This window comes from Lacerta agilis, chromosome 5 (genome assembly GCF_009819535.1).
Source record: "Lacerta agilis isolate rLacAgi1 chromosome 5, rLacAgi1.pri, whole genome shotgun sequence".
Taxonomy (NCBI): domain Eukaryota; kingdom Metazoa; phylum Chordata; class Lepidosauria; order Squamata; family Lacertidae; genus Lacerta; species Lacerta agilis.
In genome coordinates this window covers 29,521,236-29,546,226 of record NC_046316.1, presented here as the reverse complement: position 1 = coordinate 29,546,226, position 24,991 = coordinate 29,521,236, and positions in this window count along the sequence as shown.

The following is a 24,991-nucleotide window of genomic DNA, read 5'->3' as shown; positions in this document are numbered from 1 at the left end:
AGTCTATGAAGTTGAGGCTCCAGTACTTTGGCCACCTCATGAGAAGAGAAGACTCCCTAGAAAAGACCCTGGTGTTGGGAAAGATGGAGGGCACAAGGAGAAGGGGACAACAGAGGATGAGATGGTTGGACAGTGTTCTCGAAGCTACTAACATGAGTTTGGCCAAACTGCGGGTGGCAGTGAAGGATAGGCGTGCCTGGCGTGCTCTGGTCCATGGGGTCACGAAGAGTCGGACACGACTGAACAACAACGAACAGAGTCTATGCTATATTTGGAGCTTCCCTTGCTCTTGATCCAGAAGCTGCTGTTGCTGCTGGAGTGAGACCCTGTTAGCACATAACACTTCTGAGAGCCATTGTGGTGTAGTGGTAAAGAGCGGTAGACTTGTAATCTGGTGAACTGGGTCCGTGTCTCCGCTCCTCCACATGCAGCTGCTGGGCGACCTTGGGCTTCTCTGAAGTCTCTCAGCCCCACTCACCCCACAGAGTGTTTGTTGTGGGGGAGGAAGGGAAAGGAGAATGTTAGCCGCTTTGAGACTCCTTCGAGTAGTGATAAAGCGGGATATCAAATCCAAACTCTTCTTCTTCTGCTCAGACACCTGCACCAGTTGCCAATCTGCTACTGGACCAAGTTCAAGATGTTACTATTAGCCTGGGGTCAGTTTACTTGCGATTTTGCATTACGTAATGTGACCACTTCAATCTGCAGGACTGGCACTGTTACAGGTGCTACGTAATACTGATTCTGCATTTGTAAGAGCTGATCTTTTAGTGTGGCAGCACACAAACTTTGGAACTCTCAGCTTATTGACATCAGGCCGGTGCCTTCAGTGTATCCTTTTTTTGCACCTGTTAACAGCATATTTGTTTAGGCAAGCCAATTGGAATGTATATAATGTTGATACGTGTTTTAAACTGGTCTTTAGTTTATCATTTATTTTAATTATTTTTGAATGTTTTAAATAGTTGTTGAGACTGTTTCCCCTCCTGACAATTTAATTGTTTTATTCTTTTTGTAAACCGCTTTGAGATTTTATTACAATCAAGCGGTATATAAATCTTATGAAATGAAATAAAATAAGGCTGGGGTCTGATCTGACAGGATGTACAGCTGGGAGAAAATGCAGAAAGAGGTGCAATCATGGGCCACTGCAGGGGGTGGTGTGTTGCTCAGTGACAGAACGTTTGCTTTGCAAGCAAAAGGTCTCAGGTTCTATCCCAACATCACCAGTTAAGGCTAGGAGAGATTCCTCTCTAAAACCCCGGGGAGTTGTTGGCAGTCCATGTAGGCAATACTGAGGTCGATGGAGCAATAGTGTGACTCAGTAGAAAACCACTTCCTATGAAGCAAGGAAAACTCTTCATGTAATAGTTTCCACTAACCAGCCACATCTTAGACTGGATAAACTTGGGGTTATTTTCAATTGTGCTCGTAAGTGGCTGAGCCATTTTGCAACTCTCAACAAAAAGAGCAACTTCTGATCTGTGAGCATAATCCCTCCTAAATTGCCTGAACTTTATCCTAAACTCTCCTTGACATTTGTAAGAGCCATGGGAACGTATTCTAAAGAACACGGCAAATGAATGAAATGTACAAAGCACAGAAACATTGGCAAGGAGCTTTCCATTTATGACCATAAAAGAGGGACCGCTTACTGGCTGCTGCAGAGAAGCAGCAATTGCGGCCTGGCACAGACATGACGGGCAGACTTCTGGTGTTGGCCCAGGCCAGAGGAGGGCATCAACCCCCCCCCTGCACCAGCTGTGCTAGGCTGCTAGGGCTCACCCATATTTTCAGCCAATTGTGGATGAGCTGGGGTGTGTGGCCTAAATAAGCCAGCAGTGCTACACATTTGGCCTCAGTCAGTGTTAGATTTGGTTGGGCATAGGCAAACTCGGCCCTCCAGATGTTTTGGGACTACAACTCCCATCATCCCCAGCTAACAGGACCAGTGGTCAGGGATGATGGGAGTTGTAGTCCCAAAACATCTGGAGGGCCGAGTTTGCCTATGCCTGGATTTGGTAGAATGAAGGCAACCCAGAAGAGGCCTCTGAAATGGCGAAGATGGAAGAGATGGTGGCGGAGCCTCTGAAGCAGCCAGAGATTAGCAGCGGTGGCAGCAGCGGTGTGCTGGGCCTTGTAGGTGGCTGAGGTGTTGGTAAGAAGTGGCAGTGGAAGTCTGATGACCACCAAAGGGGCCAAAGTGGTGGTGCATCCAGGTACTGGGGGGGTCTGGATTTGCCCCTCCTCCCTCCCCCTTTTGCTGCTGTGCTAAACCAAAGGCACTTTTAAGTGCCAAGCGTTGAAACAAAGGCACTTTTCAGTGCCATCAACCTCACTGGGGAGGAATTGGGGTCAATAGGGCAGCTGCAGCATCTACAGCAGGTCAGAAGCTGTGGGAATAGTTGATACCGGATGCGCACCCAATGCCTGCGCAAAAACCAGTGCAAAGTTGTGGCCTGTTTTATTCTAAAAATTGTTGGACTGTGTCCATGACAACTTCACCCTGCCTGGCCCCAGTGCTCACAGCTTCAATGCAGTTGAACCCACAGCGAGACCCCTCTGTAAAACACCATACAGAGCTGGGACAAAGGTGTCCTTGTTGAAGCTTATTTTCCCTGTTGCATAAACAAAACTTCTTTGTGTCTGGATTTTCATGAGCCATGCCATTGTTTATTCCACAAATGTGTTCGGTGAGGATTAGCTTCTTTGAAAAGGAGAAATGCAGAAGTGAATTCAGGTGCATTTCCTAAATAACAGCAAGTCAACAGAACCTTTTCGTATGTATTAGTGCTCCTTCAACCTGCCAGCTGTTTTACAGAGATCAAGGGACTGTGTTGTTTTCCTATCAATGGAACTGGCCTCCATCCAGCTAAAAATAGTCACAACTAATCCCCATTGAAATCAACACAGTTTACATTAGTCAAGACCCTTTGCTTGCAGTAGGACTGTTCCTAGTAAGATATCATGCTTCCTTCTTTATTCAACTGAATTTTTCATTGGTATACTGGAACATGAAACAAAATGTTGCAGCGTGGACTATTCCTGTGCAGAGTGCTAACCAGCCATGTCCTGTTACAGAAAACTCCATTCCGGATAGCTCAGTCAGTTGAGCATGAGATTTTTAATCTCGGGGTCATGGGTTTGAGCACCACCTTGGGCAAAAGATTCCTGCATTGCAGGATGAGCCTTCCAACTCTATAATTCTATGATTCTATGATTTCTTCTCATCCTACTTTTCTATTTCTATTTCCCCCTCCAATAATTGGCATTCCATGTCCACTAAGCATGCTTGATCCTCAAATCTTCCATTCTTGGGCAAGGTGATTGAGCGGGTGGTTGCTGAGCAACTCCAGGCATGCCTGGAAGATGCAAACCATTTGGATCCCTTCCAGTTGAGATTCAGACCTCATCATGGGACTGAAACTGCCTTGGTCACGCTGTCGATGATCTCCAGCAGGCTAGGGACAAAGGTGAGAGCTGTTTCCTAGTTCTGCTGGATCTCTCAGCAGCTTTTGATACCATTGACCATAACCTCCTTCTGGATCGTCTAGAGGGGCTGGGAGCTGGGGGCACTGTTATACAGCGGTTCCGCTCCTTCCTTCTGGGCCGTGTTCAGAAAGTGGTGTTGGGGGATGAGTGTTCAGACCCCTGGGCTCACTTGTGGGGTGCCTCAGGGTTCCGTCCTCTCCCCCATGCTTTTCAACATCTACATGAAGCCGCTGGGAGAGATCATCAGGAGGTTTGGGCTGGGTGTTCATCAGTATGCATATGATACCCAGCTCTACCTCTCAAATCAGAACTAGTGAAGGCGGTGAAGGTCCTGTGTGAGTGTCTGGAGGCGGTTGGAGGATGGATGACAGATTGAGGTTGAATCCTGACAAGACGGAAGTATTGTTTTGGGGGGACAGGAGGCGGGCAGGTGTGGAGGACTCCCTGGTCCTGAATGGGGTAACTGTGCCCCTGAAGGACCAGGTGCACAGCCTGAGAGTCATTTTGGACTCACAACTATCCATGGAGGCACAGGTCAATACTGTGTCCAGGGCAGCTGTTTACCAACTCCTTCTGGTACGCAGGCTTAGACCCTATCTGCCCGCAGACTGTCTCGCCAGAGTGGTGCATGCTCTAGTTATCTCCCACTTGAACTACTGCAATGCGCTCTACATGGGGCTACCTTTGAAGGTGACCCGGAAACTACAACTAATTCAGAATGCGGCATAGACTGGTGACTGGGAGAAGCTGCCGAGACTGCATAACACCAGTCTTGAAAGACCTACATTGGCTCCCAGTACAGTATTGTTCCGAGCACAATTCAAAGTGTTGGCACTGACCTTTAAAGCCCTAAATGGCCTCGGTCTAGTATACCTGAAGGAGTGTCTCCACCCCCATCGTTCTGCCCAGACACAGAGGTCCAGTGCTGAGGGCCTTCTGGCAGTTCCCTCACTGCAAGAAGTGAAGTTACAGGAAACCAGGCAAAGGGCCTTCTTCGTAGTGGTGCCTGCTCTGTGGAACTCCCTCCCTTCAGATGTCAAAGGAAAAAACAACTTCCAGACTTTTAGAAGACATCTGAAGGCAGCCCTGTTTAGGGAAGCTTTTAATATCTGAAGGACTATTGTATTTTAATATTTTGTTGGAAGCTTCCCAGAGTGGCTGGGGAAACTCAGCCAGATGGGCAGGGTATACATAATAAATTATATTATTTTGTTGTTGTTGTTGTTGTTTTGGCGTTTCCCCCACCCGCTGTTTAGTGTTTCTTTCAAGATCTTTGAACTTCTGAAAAATCTCAGGCTATCTTCTTCTTGTGCCTGGCTGGGACTGCTGGGGCTACATACATATATGTTCTTTAACTCATAGAGGCTCTCCCCTTCCACTCAGTAACCCTTTCAGTTTCATTGGTGGTGTAGCTAATTTTATTTTGATAATGTGTTGGAAACGTCTGAAGCTACAGGCCTATACACACACTTGGGAGTGAGTGCTATTGAATTTATTTGAGTTCTTCTAAGAAGACATACACCAGATTGCACTATGTAAATTTACTGCAGCGATCTTTTAGAGTATGGTTCAGTGCTGTTCCAGCATCCAGATGCTTGCTCCTTTTCTTTACCCTGTTGCCATTTGCAGGTTTTGCCCATAAACAGTGCCTATGCTTTGAGCCTGTGAGAGCAGACAGGGCAGCAGGTGAAAATCATAACCTTTTAGCACAGGTTATCTATCATCACTGTAGACTGAGCTACAGATCAAGATCTTTGGCTAATTAAACAATCTATGGCCTTTTAACTGTGACAGAGGGTTTATTGTATTTGTTTGATATTGTGGTATGTATTTTTGTGTTTTTATATTATAAGATGTCCTGTGATCTTCAGATAAAGGGTGGTATATAAATTTTAATATAAATAATGATGATGAGGAGGAGGAGAATAGGAAAATGAGCTTTCTACTACTACTGCAATGGATTGATAGGTAAGAACAGTAAATAAGAAGACATCTAATGAGTAAACCTACAGCTTATTGTCAACCTAATTGCAGCTAGAATGTCCATTGCTCAACATTGGAAATCAATAAAATCAATATGAGCATTGCAGAATGGCTTACAATGTATGGGATATAGCATTGCTTGCAAAATGGACCTATTACTCAACAATATCAATATCATCCTCAAAATGATAAATGTATAGAGAAATGGTCCCTGTTTGATCATTTTTAAAATAAGAAATATCAGGAAAACATCCAACCATATGTTTGATTTCCTATGTTGTAACTGAATATCTAAAGCAGAAATGGGGAACCTGTAGCCTTCCAGATGTTGTTGGACTTCAACTCCCATCAGCTCCTGCAAGGATGCCCAATGGAAGGAATACTGGGAGCAGGAATTGGTTCAGGTGTTGAAGTTCACAGTTTTCCCACCCCTATATGAGTTTTATTAAAATGCTGACTAAAGTGATATCAGATCAGTTAAGTGATCACTGTATTGTTTTTCTCTCCTTTCATTCGTTGTTGTTGTTGTTGTTGTTGTTGTTGTTGTTGTTTGTGAAGAGTTATGCTAATTTATTGATCTAAATAGATGAATACCTTACACTTTAAGAAACCCAACCATCAAATGCAATGATCTCCCATAGAAGTGAAAGGCATCCTTCATTTCTGTAAAAGATGCAGTTGATCAAACATTCCAGGTGCAGTGGACTCCAGTCATTGGCTACCTTGGTGTCAGAGGTGGAAGCAGGCTTTGCCCCATCTCGTTGGTGTCATCGGCCCATGGAAGCCATGTTAGATCACTATTAGGCATTCCTACTCTGTATTTGTATTGTATAGATGGTTGTTATCTTTGATGTTAACGGAATCTCACATATTTTATTGGCATTGCTTTGCTTGTTGTATAGAAATCACTTTGGGGTTAAACAAGGGGAAATGGTCTATTTTCAAAAAATAAATACATATATACATTTCTCTTATAGATATGACTATATCTCCAGATAAAATGAACACATGCCATCATAATGATGAGCACTTCAACAGTTGCTATGGAAAGCCTACAATTTTACACAGATGTCTGGGAGGTTTAATGCATCATAAGAGGGACGTTACATTAATCATAATGATAACATTTCTTATCGTTTAATAATTTGAATTGACAAAATGTCATCATCACTTGTAACTATGATCAGATGACAAATTGCACTGTCCTTTGTCACATCATCACCCAACAATTGGACTGAAGCTAGGAAATGAAAAAGCTGGCTCTTAGTTGACTGCCACTTAAAATGAATATCTCCATTGACTTGAGGCCCTATTGCAGCAATACTGCCAGTCTCAGTCAGAACCATAAGTTTACAGCAAGGCCGTGCTCCCAGGGTTTATTTTTTAAATTTATTTCATATTTATATACTGCTTGGTTACAATAAAACCTCATAGGAGCCTTTCCAAAAAAGAATAAAACAAGAAAATTATTGATAAAGAGCAGTTTAAAACAAACATTACAAACGTTTAAAAAATTTAAATCAATGATGGGCTAAATGGTGGGTTTAAAAATGTGACAGTTTCTACATGTCTTGGTAGGCTTGCCTAAACAAAAATGGTTTTAGCAAGCATTTTTAAGAAAAGAGTACTTGCCTGATGTCAAGAGACAGGGAGCTGCAAAAATGGGTTGGGAACCTCCAAATCACATGCATTGTCCCTAGGTAAGAGATGTGTGGAACCCCTTAGTTTTCTTAAAAGTATAAAATCTTCCCTTTCCATTTCTTAGAAGTTTTTCTCCCCAAGCAGGAACCTTCAAATTCACTTTGAAGTTTCAGTTTAGGTGACATTTAGTGCCAACTGCTTCTTCTTCTTTGCTAATCAAGTGAAGAAAGGAGCAGAAGGGGAGAATTAACCATTGCCCATATCCCCAGAGTAAGGTACAAAAATAATTATCATGCAGAAAGCAGAGTGTACTTAAATTTCTATGCCCGCCTGCCTTCCTAGCCATAGGCCAAAGCTATCTGCTTTCAATCTGGATTGCTTAGCTAACCTTAATGAAGTGCTCCTGTGTTAAGCTCCACAAAGTACTCATTGATCCCTTGTTTTCATTCCTCTCCTTTGTAAAAGCTGCACTTTTCCTTGTTGCCCTCGTTGCTATTTTCAGCACACTGTCACAAACCAAACCTTCAAGATAAGGAAGTTTCCAGCCAGTTTTGTTATTGCACTGCTAACTAAGCAACTGTTGCTTTAAAAAAAAGTCATTAATTTTCAGAGAGCTCCTTGCTGCCCTTCCTTCCTAACATACTGATTAAGAATGTAAATTCCTTCCCACCTCTTCCTGCTAACAAATGAGCAGGTCATTCCCATTTCATATTGATTCATCTTCCTCTTCCATTGTCTTCAGTGACCGATCATCATGCAGTTTGGGTCGTTGCTTTGCTCCTTTCAGGACCCATGACAAAAAGTCCTCATCAATCAGGATGGCTTTCTTCAAAGGTCATTAATATATAGCTTTGCTATATATGAGAACCACTGCTGTATTTGTATAGCCACTGATATGTATTTTTATATACTTTCATCTTCATCTAGCTACGGGCATATTGCCAGAATGAAAATGTGAAGAAAAAGTATATCCTTTTAACAGTATGGCTGCTGCAGAACAGCCTGTTACCTGTACCATCATACTTAAACCAGATGCACCAGTGGCTGTTTCTGTGGCCCCCATTTGATGGCAGGGAGAAATTAGGGTGCCCTGGGAGCAAGAAAGAAAGCATGGCAGCAGTAGGAAAACCATGCTCATCCTGCTTAAATAGTGGCACTTGGAGGGCACTTGAAATCTTCTCTTGGAAAGACAAGGCTTTCCATCCAGCTCATCATAATATTTGAAGGGGGTGGAATTTCTTGCAATAAAGTTTAGACTCTCCAAGAGATTCCCCCCCCCAAAAAAAAAAACCCAACCCCTATATCCTCTATCATGATTGAGTTAGGCAAGGGATGTAACTCAATGGCAGAGTATAGGTTTTCCATGCAGAGGTCTTCTGTTCAGCCCTTGGCATGTCTAGGTAGGGCTACAAAAAGGTCTTGTCGAAAACCACCACCAGCCTGGGTAGACCGGGGCCATAAACCTTTTTCTGGCTTAGGGGTGCATTGCTACTTGGCAACCCTTTGAGGGCCACTTACCGACACAGATATTTCATTTGTTTTGTGAGTGGTTTTAGTAATATTATGGAAAAGAGTTATTCTAACAGGAGTTTGCAGAAACAGAATAGCAATGGCTAATTTTTGTTGAATTTAAAACGATAAATTATATCACAAAAATGAATACACAGGCTGTATTGTCAAATTCATTTCCAGTGCACTTATGATTAGTGATTAATCTGACCTGCAGTTTCCCTAAGTAATGAAGGTCCTCATTCATAGCTGTATATTAATGGGAAAACAGTTCTCCAGAACCTAATTATGGGATGTGATAGATCTCGTACCAATAATTACACTTTAGTTTCTCACCGTGGCAAAACATACAACAAGCTTGCATACATTATTTTCTGAAAGGGTATGTTTCCTGTCCTGATAAATGACTTTCCTGTAGCAGTTGTAGTCAATAAGAGCACAGCAACTAGCAGAGATGCTCATTAACAAAAGCCAATGATTGATATGCTTGCTTTCCAGTGGTAAGTCTGCCCCTAGTAATCCATTCCTAGAAAGGAGTAGTCACACAACGGGACTTAGCTTTAAGTAAATTCTCCCTGAGATCATCGCTCATGGGATAATGAGGTCCTATAATTTGACATTATTAAAGTCACTATCAATGCAAAGTAGGAGCTACTTCCCAACATTACCTTAGCAGCACACAAGCTCCTGACGTGTGTGCAGTTGCCAACACACCCTAGAAGACTCGAGAGACAGAGTAATGGTGAAATGGTCATATTTATTCAAATATAACAGCACAAGATCTGCTGAACAATATCCAAATTATATAAGCATGGGCAGCTGGGTTTGAATTAAGCATATAAAAAACTAGGCATGTAAATAACCGCATTCGGTGGCTCCTCAGCCGGGGATTGAAAGAAAAGTCTTCCTCCTTGCTAAGCAAGTCTTGGGCATGTGAACCCAATATGGCCCTCAGGTCCCACAGTCCTCCATTCAACAAGCTGTGCATGCCAGGTATAAAGGGTAACCCCAAGGACCATCCCCACACACTGAACACTGTGGAAGGTGGCTCAAGTTTGCCCTTAAACCCTATAATTCCTCAGGATGCCTGTCAATTAAGTTCTTCAGTTCCATTACCTACCTTCGCTGAATGCCAAACATACCAAATAAGTACATATATCAAGAGCAAATCAAAGAACTCTACAGTGAGGAGGAGGCAAAAAAGAGAAACTGTAAGGGCCAATCGGGTTCACTCAAAATTTCCTACACAGCCCCCTGAAAGGACCACTAGCAAACAAACAAACAAACAAACCAGCCACTGTGCATGGAAGATGGGTGCTGCGAAAGAGGTGGAGAGGATGTAGCCAGACTTCCATAACAGCCTGATGAATCCCCTCCTAAGGGGCACTCCTGCCCATGTGATCCATGAGAGCCCCTCCCCATGGAAGAGACCGATTCATGTCTTGTCTCAAGTGTGCACACACTGAACTCCATGGGACTTACTTCTGAGTAGTCATATATTGAGTATGAGAAAGCAAAGCCACAAATGCACACAATAATAGTTGGCCTAGGGTTCATTAGGTAGGTAAGTGCTGGGGTATTATAGCACTGAATCAACTAGCACACTAGTCTTCAACTGGTGGGTCAGGACCAACTAGTGGGTCACAGCCTGATCCAAGGTGGCTCGCAACATGAGCACTGCCACCATGCAAATATATGATAAAGGATGAAGGATTGGGTCCCCAAATGCATGCTTCTGTTAAAACTAGGCCCTGAGTCTGAAAAGCTTGAAGATACCTGATCTAGATAAGACGGCATCAAACAGACAGTGTCTCCAGTTAAGTGGCCAGTAAGTATTCAAGGAAAGAAGCTCTATTTCATTCATATTTATAAGCACATAAACCTGTTTTTAAGGAAAAAAGAGTCTGAAAGTTGGACAAAGGGAAATAATACTGGAGAAATAAGCACGAGAAGGATTTGGAAAGGCTGATAGGAGAAGTTCAGCAGGGTGTGAGAAATCTGAAAATTGTTAAGAGCCGAAGTGGCCTTAGGCCATAGCTATGAGAGACCTGTGATCTTTGGAAAAGAGCAGAAATGGCTGAGATCATGGGATGAAGTAATGGCCAAAAAAAGAGCAAGTCATGAGGCTCACATCTGTTTTGGGGTTTTTTTAAAAGAGCAATAACAATTTTGAGTCTGGGTATTTGAATTTTACTGCACAGATACCAAGAAGAAGAAAAACAAGTATACAACCAACCTATATGTAATAGTACCACTAGAGAGCACAGAGAGTAGAAAATATTGGTAGTATAGCAAAATATCTACTTCACTTTATAGAGCAGAGTACAGTGTTCCTATGTTTTAAGTGGCTGTTTTAGGGTGAAATTTTATATAACATCTGTAGAGCAGTGGGGCTGAAAATATCATAGCTGCCTTTAATCCAAATGTACCTTTCTTATACCCTGGGGGAAACTCTTGAGGAACCCATTTTGCAGCTTCTCAGTCTGCTCATTCTAAATGGGAACAAATCTTGTTGTGTTATGGCACTGATTGGATAGTGCCTGTGATGTCACACAACATCCCTCCCCATCACCAGAGACATTTTACAACCAGCAGTCAAGAAGTGAGGACAACATCATTGTTATATGATCTGAACAACTAGCACCAGTAAGCTGTCCCTGAATGTTCCATTTATTTTAAAAGATCATTTATATTGGCATACGTATCTCTCTGGATTTGCCCAGTGGGTCACTGGAATTGGGATGTTAGGAATTAGTACTGTTCTGAAATTTATTCTCCAATTTCTGAAAAGTTTTCTTTTCATGTGAAAGAAGTTTCCATTTTTCTGGCTTATTCTCAAGGCCCTTGAGGATTTATTTAGAATTTCAGTTGAGTGCAGGGTTTTGAGCATGGAACAACAACAACAACAACAACAACAACAACAACAACAACAACAACCACACATTAAGAGCATCCCAATACAGGGTTGCCTTCAGATGTCTACAGAAGGTCATGTAATTGTTTATTTCTTTGACATCTGACAGGAGGGCATTCCACTACTGAGAAGGCCCTCTGCCCAGTTTCCTGTAACTTCACTTCTCACAATGAAGGAACTACCAGAAGGCCCTTGGAGCTGGACCTCAGTGTCCAGGCTGAACAATGGGGACGGAAATGCTCCTTTAGGTACACAGGGCTAAAACTGCTAAGGAGAATGTGTGGGGGAAATGTGGGAGAGATTTGCAGCACTGCACAAATTTGAAGATAGCTCTGTATTACTAAATGAAAAGAGAGTAAGACATAAATGGAGGGGGCACTGAGACTGATGGCAAAAACTTGCTGAAATGAAAAATCTTACTGACCTGCAGCAGGATTATTGTCTCCCATTCCAGTTGCCTTTCATAAAGATAGGTGTTCAGGTTATCGCATTATGGACATGTTAGCACAGGAAATCCTACTATGCAATCAAAGTCGGACTGGATTCACTGTTCAATATAAATGTTACAAAATTCATCAAGCTTGAGCTCAGGTGGGTTTTCGTGAACACTGATTCTTACTGAGAGGGCCAAGTTGAAGAGACCCGGAATGGTAAAGAGAAAGATTGAGTGGATAAAAAGATTAGAGAGATCAGAATGACAAGTGGAAAGATCAAGGCTTCCAACAGCACATTAACCACAGTCTTGAAGATCCAAAAGCAACAGACAGTCCAGGGTCAAGACAGTCAAATGGAAAGGAATGCATGAAGGGAGATGAGAAGAATGAATTGAGAGAGAAAGGTATATAAACAGAGCTAAAAACAACTCTCAAGAGTTCAGAGGAAATATTGACGTGAGTTCACGGAACTCAGAGAAAATGAATGAAAAATAGGAACAGAGACAGAGGCCTTTAAAAATATCCAAAAGATGCTATCTTCTCATACTTAGGTTGAAAAGGTAATTCAATTTTGAACTACTGTGCTGCCAAAGTTTCTTTAGAGGGCAAATATTCTCTGGAAACTATACTCCAGTTGAAGCAATGTACCTCACAAGCCACATTTAAATTAATGGGGGCTCACAGGAACATAGGAAGCCACTATACTGTATATCAAATCAGACCATTGGTTCACCTAGGTCAGTAAAGGTAACGGTAAAGTACACCAGGATGGTTGAGTCCAGTCAAATTCAACTTTTGGGTGCTGCACTCATCTCTGCTTTCAGGCTGAGGGAGCCAGCATTTGTCTGCAAACAGCTTTCCGGGTCTTGTGACCAGCATGACTAAACCGCTTCTGGTGCATGGAGCACCGTGATAGAGGCCAGAGTGCACAGAAATGCCGTTTACCTTCCCACCACAGTGGTACCTATTTATCTACTCACACTGGTATGTTTTCAAACTGCTCAGTATTGTGTACACTGATTGGCAAGTGGCTCTCCAGGATATCAAGCAGGGGAACTTTCTATTCCTACCTGGAGATGCCAGATATTGAAGCTGAGATGCTCTACCACTGAGCCACAGCCCTTCCACAAACATTGCATTCATTTCTGGGTGGCTCTGTGGTCTAAACCACTGAGCCTCTTGGGCTTGCCGACCGGAAGGCCGGCGGTCCAAATCCCATTGCTCTGTCCCAGCTTCTGCCAATCTAGCAGTTCGAAAGCACACCAGTGCAAGTAGATAAATAGGTACCGCTCTGGCAGGAAGGTAAATGGTGTTTCTGTGCTCTCTGGTTTCTGTCACAGTGTCCCGTTGTGCCAGAAGTGGCTTACTCATGCTGGCCACATGACCCAGAAAGTTGTCTGTGGACAAACACTGGCTCCCTCAGCCTGAAAGCAAGATGAGTGCCGCAACCCCATAGTCACCTTTGACCAGACTTATCCATCCAGGGGTCCTTTTCCTTTTCCTTTACCATTCATTTCACCAAAGCTTTGAAGCAGAACTTCCCAATGGGAAATTATTACAGGATTCTAACCACGAAAAAATGTCACTTATGGCCTCTAATAAACTGTTGGTTTAACACCCCAGTCTTTCCCCACTGAAGAAGAGGAAACTGCATACTTTGCTAAATAATGTACCGTAACAACATTAAGTCGGAACAGATGAATCACTATCACTAACAAAAACCATCAGAGTTGTGTCAGGTAATGGTTGTTGGACACATGTGTGTGTGTGTGTGTGTGTGTGTGTGTAGTCTAGATTAGAGCCTGTGGTCCTCTGGATGTTGCTGGACAACAACTTTCATTATCCCTAACCATTGGCCTTGCTGGCTGGGGCCGACGTTCTTCAGGTTCCCCACCTCTGATTTAGATAGCAGATTGTTCTATCTAAAAATATATATACACTGGAATTAAGATGAGTTCTGTAATCTATGAATACCACATTTGAATCTTGGCCTGCATATTTGAATGTACACACACACACACGCACACGCACACACGTAGGACAAATGTTTAACATTGCAGTATTTTCAGCACAGCAATTAAATATAACATATTTCTGTTCCTGCAGGGTAGAATGGAATGTCTCTGCTATTCCTTGCTTAAAGACAATCCAACCTTGTTAAAAAAAAATAACAAACCCATACAGGTCCCCAGTGTATGTAATGCTAGTGCAAGTCCAAGTTATCCATCAGATAAGAACCGATGAGCCTTTATAATCCTGGCAGCTGCTTGAGTTTGTTCTCCTCTTGAGAATGCAGGATATGTGCTAGGATTTAACAGACAGCCTGTTTTTTATTAGTTCCTGTAAGGGAAGAAGGACTATTGCGTTGTTTTTTTTAAAAAAATCATTTTAAATGCTCAATGATTCTGCATTCTTTTGCTGTTTGTCAGATCTGGGGGCAACATTTACTGTTTAGAGACTAGGAAAATAAGCACTACTTTATAAAAGATTTCTCTGCTTAAAAATGTGTGTGTGCGTGTGTGTTGTTGTAACCCAACTGAGAACAATTTTGTCAATTGTCACTTGAATATGTTTATTATTATTATTATTATTAATCTCATAACAGAATTAAATGTGATGAAAGGGCTCTCTTGGCTCAACTTCCTTCTTATGAGATCCAGAAGCCTGGATTCTGAACAACGGGGTGTTGTAGCGAAACCCTCCCTCATCTCTCCTTTTGGGAAATTGCTGCAGATGATGAAGACAAGCCTATGAAAATATGAGATGCGTCCCTCTGCATTCTATGCACAGACATTTTATTCAGATATTTGTCAGCTCTTGCCTACCAAAATAGTCTTTAAAAATAATTAAAAATGTATTTTTATCATAAAGGAATGCCACACCGAAAATGAAAATAACTTTCTGAATAGGAAAGGAGGGAAGGTAACTTGAGATGCTTTCCTCAACATTTAGACTGTCAAATTTTTTAATACTTTTTTTCTTTTTGCTGAGATTAAATAACCTTGGGCTGCAGAGGAACCAATTTGAATCTCGCAGTTGAAAGCAAGGGGTACATTTTCACCTTCCTGAACAGAGGCTTATATGCACAACCCTTATTAATGTTAATGAGATTTTCATGGAAGATCTTCTGCCAAGATGAAAATTTACTCCCAATTAGAGAAGAGAAAGAGAAGATTGTTCCAAGTCACTTTTGAGGGGACAGGGGGCGCTGACCCTGACTTTTTTTGGGAGGGGGTAAAACAGCAAATTAGAGAAGGATGTTAAAAGATAGATTTCTTGGGGCATCTTTGACAATTATGATTTGTTTACTAGAATGAAAGGGCATCCAGGATGCAGGTTGCATACAGTAGAAGTGTATATAAGATTTACAGTGCAGATCCATATATAGCTACCAAGAAGCAATATCCATTGAGTTTAATTGGTTTAACTCAGTGTAGCATAGTATAGCAGCAAAAAGGACTGGGGAACCTCTCCAGGAGCCTGCACACTTTCACAGTCCTGCTAAGCCCAGGTTAGGGAACTTTTGCCCTTCCTGGTGTTGCAGGAATCCCAACTCCCATCAGCCCCAGCCAGCATGGCCAATGGTCAGGGATGGTGGAAGTTCTAGTCCAGCAAGAGGGCCACAGGTTCCCCACTCCTGTAGTTTGGCTTACAGTGACACGAGAACCAGGCCATTGTATTTTGGGATCAGAGTGATGTCACAAGATCTGACAAATTGCATGGAAAAAAATGGCATGTAGGGAAAGGGTTAAGCAACTCCAACTCCTCAAGCTCCTCCTCTCACACCAGCTTTTCCTCTGTGAAAGTGGAACACAATTCAAGTGGTTGAATATAAGGCATATTTTTTGCTGTTAAGGATGCTGCTATTGACTGTTTAATTGAACATCATCTGATGTGATTTAATGTTACTGTGTTTTATTGTATTGTTACCAGATCAGTAAGTCACTTTGAGAGCCTTGAAATACACACATGAATAAATGAATATATGTCTTCTTACTTTTTTTAAAAAAAAAATAAAAAGCAACTTAGCAGAGGGAGGTTTCCACTGAAAAGAAACAGTAGAAAGCTGCACACATTGGAAATGAATCTTTCAAAGAAAACAGAAGTATTATGAAACCAGCATAAAGTCCTTCTTATTCGTTGCTTCTGTCATCAGCTACTAAACACATTCTTGGAGGCCACAAGAAAAGCACCCCCAAAGAAGTCATCCTGATAGTAGAATCATAGAATTGTAGAGATGGAAGGTCTGCAATCCTCTGCAACCCAGGAACATTTTGCCCAACGTGGGGCTCAAATCCACAATCCCAAAATCAAGAGTCTCATGCTCTATCAACTGAGCTACATTAAGTATAATCTCTATTGACATGGGGGAGATGTAAGAGAACTGGTAGTCTTTTCTGTATGTAGTTCCCAGACCATGGAGGACTTTCACAACCCCTTAAACTGGATCCATATACAGTCATACCTCAGAAGTCGAACGGAATCCTTTCCAGAAGTCCATTCAACTTCCAAAACATTCAGAAACCGTAGTGCAGCTTCTGATTGACTTAGGAAGCTCCTGCAGCCAATCGGAAGCCACGGAAGCCACGTCAGACGTTCAGGTTCCAAAGAACATTCACAAACCAGAACACTCATTTATGGGTTTGCGGTGTTCGGGAGCCAAAACGTTCGACTCACAAGGTGTTCGGGATCCAAGGTGTGACTGTACTAACTGGAAACCAGAGGCACCACAGTATTAAAATCATAGGACCACAATACCAGAAACCCTGGTTTCCGATGTCCTAGTCCAACACTCTAGCCACTACACCACTCTGCCTTTCACTGGTGGATTGAGAGATGCATGTCAGCATGCATGTGTGGCACCCTCCCATTTGTGTTGAGCTGGAATGAATACAACACTGCTCCTTTTGCCCACTCGTGATATCTGGCCTCTAGAAGGTTGTCCATGACTGAATGCTGTTCTCAGGCTTGGGGGAAAGGTTTGTCTCCGCAAGAGACTATAAAATCTGCTGTAGGTCTTCTTCTTCTCCTACAGAGGATGTTTACTTTGCAAGCTGGAAAGCACAGCCAGGTCTGTTAATAACCAACTGCTCTGTGCAAAATCTCAATCCCCAGTGCCGTTGCTTCATATACTGTCAGTGGAAACATACTGTATCTCTCTTCATACGTAAACCGAACCCCTAATAATGTGTTGTTTGGAATGTTCCCCTTGAATTTCAGCCCACCCAGAATTCTAGTGCTTTCAGGGGCAATGTGCTAACCTGCACTAGAAATTATTTTGGTCCAGCATTCCCCCTTCATGGGACGCAAATTATGCTGTAATACACACTGCCAGCCACCTATTGTTTAATGGGTAAGTCAATAAGCAAATAATACATTAGAGGCAGTGTTCAGCTCACACACGGGGAAATAAGCATCCAAATGCAACCCTTTCTTTTCCTAATGAGAATGTTATTCCTGCTAATCATTGCCGGGAGATGGGTGCTATTGACAGCTCTGCTTCACAGCATTAGGAGAAATGCTTAGTTATTTTCAGGACAGTGAAATTGCCTCAGTGAATGGAATTTTTAAATATTTATGGGAAAATGCAAGATCTGAGGTTTTACTCTTATCTGGGCTAATTAGGCAGTGATGCTGGAATTACTTATACATACTCACGGCCACCTTGCATACGTAGTCATCTGTCTGCATGTTTTATTTAGCATGTGGCTTCATCTGTTCCTTAAAAATTGGTTGAAGTTTGCACCTCTCTGTGAATTATTTCTCCCCACTGCAAGCTGTGACGAAGGCAATACCTGCTCCCACCCCCAGAGGCATCCAGGCACCTGGCCCAGGAAATCCTCTTGGCATCCCTCTTTGCAGCTAACTGGCTTTTTTATTTTAAAAAAAGAAAAATAGGTGCTATTGTTTTTATGTGTGTTTTTATTCTGTTATGACATTGTATTGAGATGCTTCATAGGAAGCAATTCATAAATGATATGAATAATAATCTTAGCTACATGGGGCCAGAAACAGAATCCAAATGATAGTAAAAGCATATGAAAGTGGAATGCCCTCCCATCAGATGTCAAGGAAATAAACAACTATCTGACTTTTAGAAGACATCTGAAGACAGCCCTGTTTAGGGAAGTTTTTAATGTTTGATCTTTGATCGCTTTTATTATTAATAATAATTATTAATAATAACCCAGCCAGATGGGTGGGGTATAAATAAATTTATTATTATTATTATTATTATTATTATTATTATTATTATTATTATTATTAAGCATGTTCATGGCCTAGGGCAGTGCATTTAGGCCCTATCCCCTCTAGCAACAGCCTTTTGTTTGGTACCAAGTCCTGAAAGGAGGTTTCTAAACATGTTCATTTCAACATGCTTACAAGGCTACCTATGACAGGGAACTCAAAATGTGGTGGGTTTCAAACGGTTTTAGAAACCTGCAAAAAAAATTCACTTCAGCAGACATATAATTTAGTTATGCATATTTGTGTTGTTGTTGTTGTTTTAAATCAATCAATTTCCCCTATACCGGTATATTATTGATAATTGTTTGCTATTATTTTATGTACACTGATTAGATATTTTGTTATTATTAAACTGTTTATTATTATTTTCTAAACAAATAAATATAAAATTATGTCCACTATGTCCAGACAACTTAATGCAAGGATTTTAAGGAGGCCTGGGTCTTCTTATCTCCTCTGAGGAGCGTCGGAGTCTCTGCTTGGTAATATGCTGATATATAGCTTTTTACATATCCTTAATGACTTTGCATTAGTTTTTGCTCAAGTATGCACTTTTTAATTGCAGTGCTTATCAGGGGTACTGGTTCTAAATGGAGACTCTGGTCAGTGAATTGCAGAGAAAACTATAAGTAGGATATAAAGGGATGCTAAAGTCCCTGGCAGTGAATACCATTCAGTTCAGCAACCCAGCAAGTTCTAATATACACAACCTTGCTCTGACACATTCATGGGAGTGCAAGTAGTTATACTGAGGTAATATATAAAACACACAAAGTCAATTGTGATGACCACACCCTAGGCAAAGTTGCGAGGCATGTCTATTGTTTAACTCTGCTCTGCGGGTAAGAAGGAAAAATAATAATGTACTGTTTTTGAAACAAGTTCCTCAGATCTGCATGTTCTGGGCACACTGTTCTAATAACCACTGGTAGCTCAAATACAACTAATCCACTGCTCATTTTCGTCTCTGGTAATATTCCGTTCAATTTATGCACTTGCCAATGAAGATAAAGCCTAGCCAAGGGCATGTGAGTACTTAAGTATATTACTAACCCTTCCTAAGAAACTGGAAGAACTGTGTTTTTCAGAAAACCACCTCAGGGAATCATCTCTCCTAGGAAAATTGTGGCAAAATAAAATAAAATAAGCTGACTTGAACTGCAGCTGAAGAAAAGGGTTTGCTTCACCTGTATGCCATTTTTGAACGGAACCCGTTTGTACACAGGAAACAGGGCCGGCTCTGACATCAGGCAAGGTCAGATAGCCACCACAGACAACTAGTTCTGAGTGTCATGAAAGGACAGCAAATTGTTAGATATTCAGTTTATTATTCTTGTATATTTTACTGCCAGAAAGGTGGTGATGTGCTTGTCAGAATTTCTGCCTCAGCTACTGAAATAATGTAACTGCCCTTAGGTACAATGCACATAGATTTGGGGAAGGGGAAAGTGCTGTCTGCTTCTCTGCCTCAGGTAACAAAATGTCTTGAGCCAGCATTGACCGGGGGGCAAGGGAGGGCATTACATTGTAGTTGTGCCTCACAACTAATCAATAATAATCAACTCATTTAAGATCCAGCCTCAATAGCACCACCTTTAGTTAGATCCAACAGATCACCAAAGTACTTGAAATGGGGTCATATGTTCATCCCTACTTTCCTCAGATTTAGATCTTCTCGGACAACAAACCTAACAGAATTAAAAGAGGTCTGATATTATCTGTGCAGTGTGACTCCTTCCCAGTCTTTGGAGGCTCCTCCCCACACCAGCATTGCACCATTTTCTGGGAGGTAAAACACTGGCATATCACTTATTCTTATTTATTCACAGGAAGATGTTACAATGTGGCTTCCTTGCAGGAAGCCATGCATCCTGGTGTTATCATCATAGCATAGGAAGGAGACAGTCCTGCATTTGCTCCCATCCAATGGAAGATAATACAAGAATGGGGGGAAATTCTTATTTTTGTATTTATTTCCTCCAAGAAACTCAAAGCAGCTTACATAGTTTTCCTCCTCCCCATTTTATCCTCACTTCAACCCTGTGAGGTAGGGTGAGAGAGGATGAGAGGGATTGGCCCAAGGTCACTCGGTGAACTTCATGGCTGAGTGGCAGCAGAGAGTTGGATTGCCAGGCCAGTGGTCATTAATTTTCTTAGCCTGCCCATCCTATCTGACCCATTCCAAACAACTAAAGTCATTTCTCTGCTATTCTGCTCTGTCTCAAATGCCAGTCAACAATGTCTTCTTGATCATAATGTCTCTGTCCTAGCATGTATGCATATTGAGATCACACAGATATATTTTGGGAAGCTATTCACAACAAAATAATTCCTTCATGCTGAAAATCTGTCACCACCTTGACCCAAGGAATTTATGAAAGTAGTGTGAAGGCAACCTCACACATTATGCTTATAATTAGCGACACACAAAATGTTTACAGCTAATAAACCCTGGAATTTAACAAAATTAGGGTATTCATTCCTGGAGCATTTCAGTTATAGGTAAAGGTAAAGGTACCCCTGGCCATTTCAAAACAGAATAAAAAATTTAAAAAATCCTTCCAGTAGCACCTTAGAGACCAACTACGGTAAGTTTGTTCTTGGTATGAGCTTTCGTGTGCATGCACACTTCTTCAGATACACTGAAACAGAAGTCACCAGACCCTTATATATAGTGAGGGAGTGGGGAGGGGTATTACCATTTCAGTTATACCACCAAGCTAATTCTATCAAAAAGTACCTGTAAATGTATGCCACAATCAAATATAGGCTAAAGATGAACTATGAAACTGGACAAGGATGTCAGTATTTAAAGGCTGTCACCTGTGTCTGCCTTCTGATTGCTCAAGCATTTTTCCACTTCATTTAAAACTAATAGCTCATATTAATTTATATGCACAGAATGTCACTGCTTCTACTGTTTTTGCCCGCTGACCTCCATCCTCATGCACCTGTTAAGGAAAGTGTTCTCATGAGAACATGAGCATATCATTGTGTGGCATTAACCGAACTCTTGTCAATGAGATCACCATTAAAGAGACAATCATTGACTGAAGGGTAATTCATGACAAAATTATTCAAATTCTTAATAAATGTGTAGACTTCTTTTGTCTTTCATCCTTGTGTTAAATTTGGATTTTAGCTTTCTCAATAAATCAGTTGTGTTTTTAACTCAGCAAAAATAAAGTTTGCTTAAGTGGTGTTTGGGTCATTCTTGAAGCTTTTAGATCACTATCGGAAAGTCAGTTTGCCTACAGTACCTTTCTGCCATGTGAAGTACACCAGGGGTCATGTGACCCCATAGGTTCCCTTCCCCTCCCCCCACTGAAACCAGGCTTGAAAGAAGCATTCTGTTGTTGGCGATTGAATAGGTTGTGGCATTTGCTTTGTTGTTGTTGTTGCTGCTGCTGTTATACCGTGTAATGTCAAAATAGGCTTTATTTGCAAAGTATAAAAAGTATAAAAAACCAGTTACATAAACATCCATAATTCAACATCCATAATTAAAATATGCAATAAAATAAAAAATGGCACAGCAATTTAAACAGGAAACTCGGGCAGAGGGATCAAGGGAATGTCATTGCGAACAGGTGTGTCTTCAAAAATCAGTGGCAAGTGTGTGGCATGTGAGGGGAGCCCACAACACTTTTTAAGTTTTGCAAGTGTGCTCCCAGTTTCCAAAAAACTGGTGACTCCAATGACTCCAACTGTCTGCTGAAACTACTGTTTCTTATTCTTATTTATTCCATTCATTCATTCATTCACTTACAAAAGTACTTAAATATCACAATTTCATTTAAAAAGGTCCAAGAGGTTTACAGCAACTATACAAACAATTTAAAAAACACATAAAAATTATAAACACATACTTTTTTTCTTTGTGTCTACATTACCCTGGCAACATAACATAAGTTTTCAGCAAACATTTAAAACAAGACTCCTGCTGAATCTCTGCAGGACTGAGCTAATGGACCACTTAACATTTATTTACCATGAACAGCATGGTCACTGGTGAATAGCCTTCCTTAATGCTTTGAATTTTGACCCTGGATTTCATCCTTTGACGGTACGCACCACATAAACGGGCAGAACTGTGCTGAAGTCCTTTTGAGCACATGGGCCTGCACACATGACATTTGGGGCTATTTTGAGAAATATTTGTCTATTCTTGGCACTTACCCTACAAGCTGGAAAGTAGCCAGGATGGGTCACAATTATGTCTGCACTACTTTAACATCACAGCCTGTACTAATGTACCAGTGTCAAGATCAGAGCTAGGTTTTCATATCCATAAAGTCAATGCAGTGATCTATATGAACCAATATTGCCAGACCTGGTACTGAAGCACCATTTTCATTTCAGCTGGCTAGAGGTAGTTCACAGACACCAAGATAGGCTTGCCTCACTGCAATGTAGCCAACCTAAGCATCACAATGGTGAATGGGCTTTACTCCCAGTTAAGTGGTTGTCATTAAAGATCAATCAGGCAGCTGTCTGTCTCACTGAAGGGCTACTTTATATTATTCTCAGCTCATAGGTATGCCGTATAATGGAATCACAAGATGCAGAGATGGCCACCAGTAGCTAAGATGGCTTTAAAGGGTGATCAGCTATAGTTGTAGGACATAGGTCTATCAATGGCTACTAATTGTGATGGTTATATGTAGCATCAACATTTCAGAGATTGTGTAAGCCACTAATTTCCAGTTTCTGGAGGGCGACCATTCGGAGCTGTTGCCTTTATGAACCCCTGTAGGTTTCTCGTTGGGTGCTGTGGAAAAGATGGTGCTGGATTAGATGGAGAGCAACAAGCTGTCTCATCCTCTCACCAATTCATTTCACGGCTCAACTGGGTCACTTGTCTTCCTTTGCCCAGGCAAGGCTTTAGGCAGGTCGTTATAACACACCCACATCCCATGATAGGGTGCTACTGGAGCAATCCAGGGTAAGCATGTCCTAATCTGGATATTCTTGCAGTTGGAGATATATTTATGAATAAGTGGGGGGGGGAGTGCAGATTCATATGTAAAAATGCAGGCCACTGCATTGGTTGCTTTGACTATTTAATTGAAGATCTCTGTCAAGGGATGTGTTATGGCCAGTGGAAAGCAATTTGTTTGCAAATAAAACTCTGCCTCCATATTTATCCAATTTCCTTTCAAACACTGTCTGCAATTCCAATTTATATGCTGCTCTTAATGTTTTCCAAAATCTTTTCTGTCATGGCACAGCACACTCTTGGGAGTTTGCCAGAGTTTGCTCTTGCTAATTATGCTCTGTTTTAGGTCTTCAGCTTAGTATGGTGAGCCCAGATCCCACAGTTGTTAATCATGTTTAATATATTCTTATGGCACTTAATTTTCCCCCAAGGGAGATTAGGTGGCCTGCATGCACACAGTAATAATTGCCTTTAATTTAAGTGTTTTATATTCCCCACACCCACATAATGCAGACTGTTATGGTTCCATCACTGGGGGGTGGGGAGGGAATGAATATATATCCAGTTTTAACTCCAGCTACCTATCCAATAGATGGCAAATTACTATCCACAACCCTGATATTTGCTGAATGAGTCATTACTGGAAAGCCATAACTGTGATTATCAATTATTATTAAGGTGACACCGTGTTTTGTCTTCCAAAAACATTTGGCATCAAAAGGATTGGTGGTGGGGATGATTTCCTAGATGTTCATTATTTGTTTGTTTGTTTATTGCTTTTTAATGGCTCTTTGCAGATCCTGTGATGGCCCTCTCTGTTGCACCCTAGGTGACATTTTCTTCTCCCATAAATGATTAGAGAGCATTAATTATATTCTTATAGCAAAATATTTCTTATAGCAAAATTCCAGCTTAAACTGAAGAAAGTAGGAAAAACCACTGGGCCAGTAAGATACAATCTAAATCAAATTCCTTATGAATACACAGTTGAAGTGAAAAACAGGTTTAAGGACTTAGATTTGGTGGATAGAGTGCCTGAAGAACTGTGGATGGAGGCTCGTAACATTATACAGGAGGCAGCAACGAAAACCATCCCAATGAAAAAGAAATGCAAGAAAGCAAAGTGGCTGTCCAATGAGGCCTTAAAAATAGCGGGGGAGAGAAGGCAAGCAAAATGCGAGGGAGATAGTGAAAGATACAGGAAATTGAATGCAGATTTCCAAAGAATAGCAAGGAGAGACAAGAGGGCCTTTCTAAACGAGCAATGCAAAGAAATAGAGGAAAATAACAGAATGGGAAAAACCAGAGATCTGTTCAAGAAAATTGGAGATATGAAAGGAACATTTCGTACAAAGATTACCACAATTAAGGACAAAAGTGGAAAGGACCTAACAGAAGCAGAAGACATCAAGAAGAGGTGGCAAGAATACACAGAGGAACTATACCAGAAAGATATAGAGGTCTCATGCACCCCAGGTAGTGTGGTTGCTGACCTTGAGCCAGACATCCTGGAGAGTGAAGTCAAATGGGCCTTAGAAAGCCTTGCTAACAACAAGGCCAGTGGAAGTGATGATATTCCAGCTGAACTATTTAAAATCCTAAAAGATGATGCTGTTAAGGTGCTACACTCAATATGCCAACAAGTTTGGAAAACTCAGCAGTGGCCAGAGGATTGGAGAAGATCAGTTTACATCCCAATCCCAAAGAAGGGCAGTGCCAAAGAATGCTCTAACTACCGCACAATTGCACTCATTTCACACTCTAGCAAGGTTATGCTTAAAATTCTACAAGGCAGGCTTAAGCAGTACGTGGACCGAGAGCTCCCAGAAG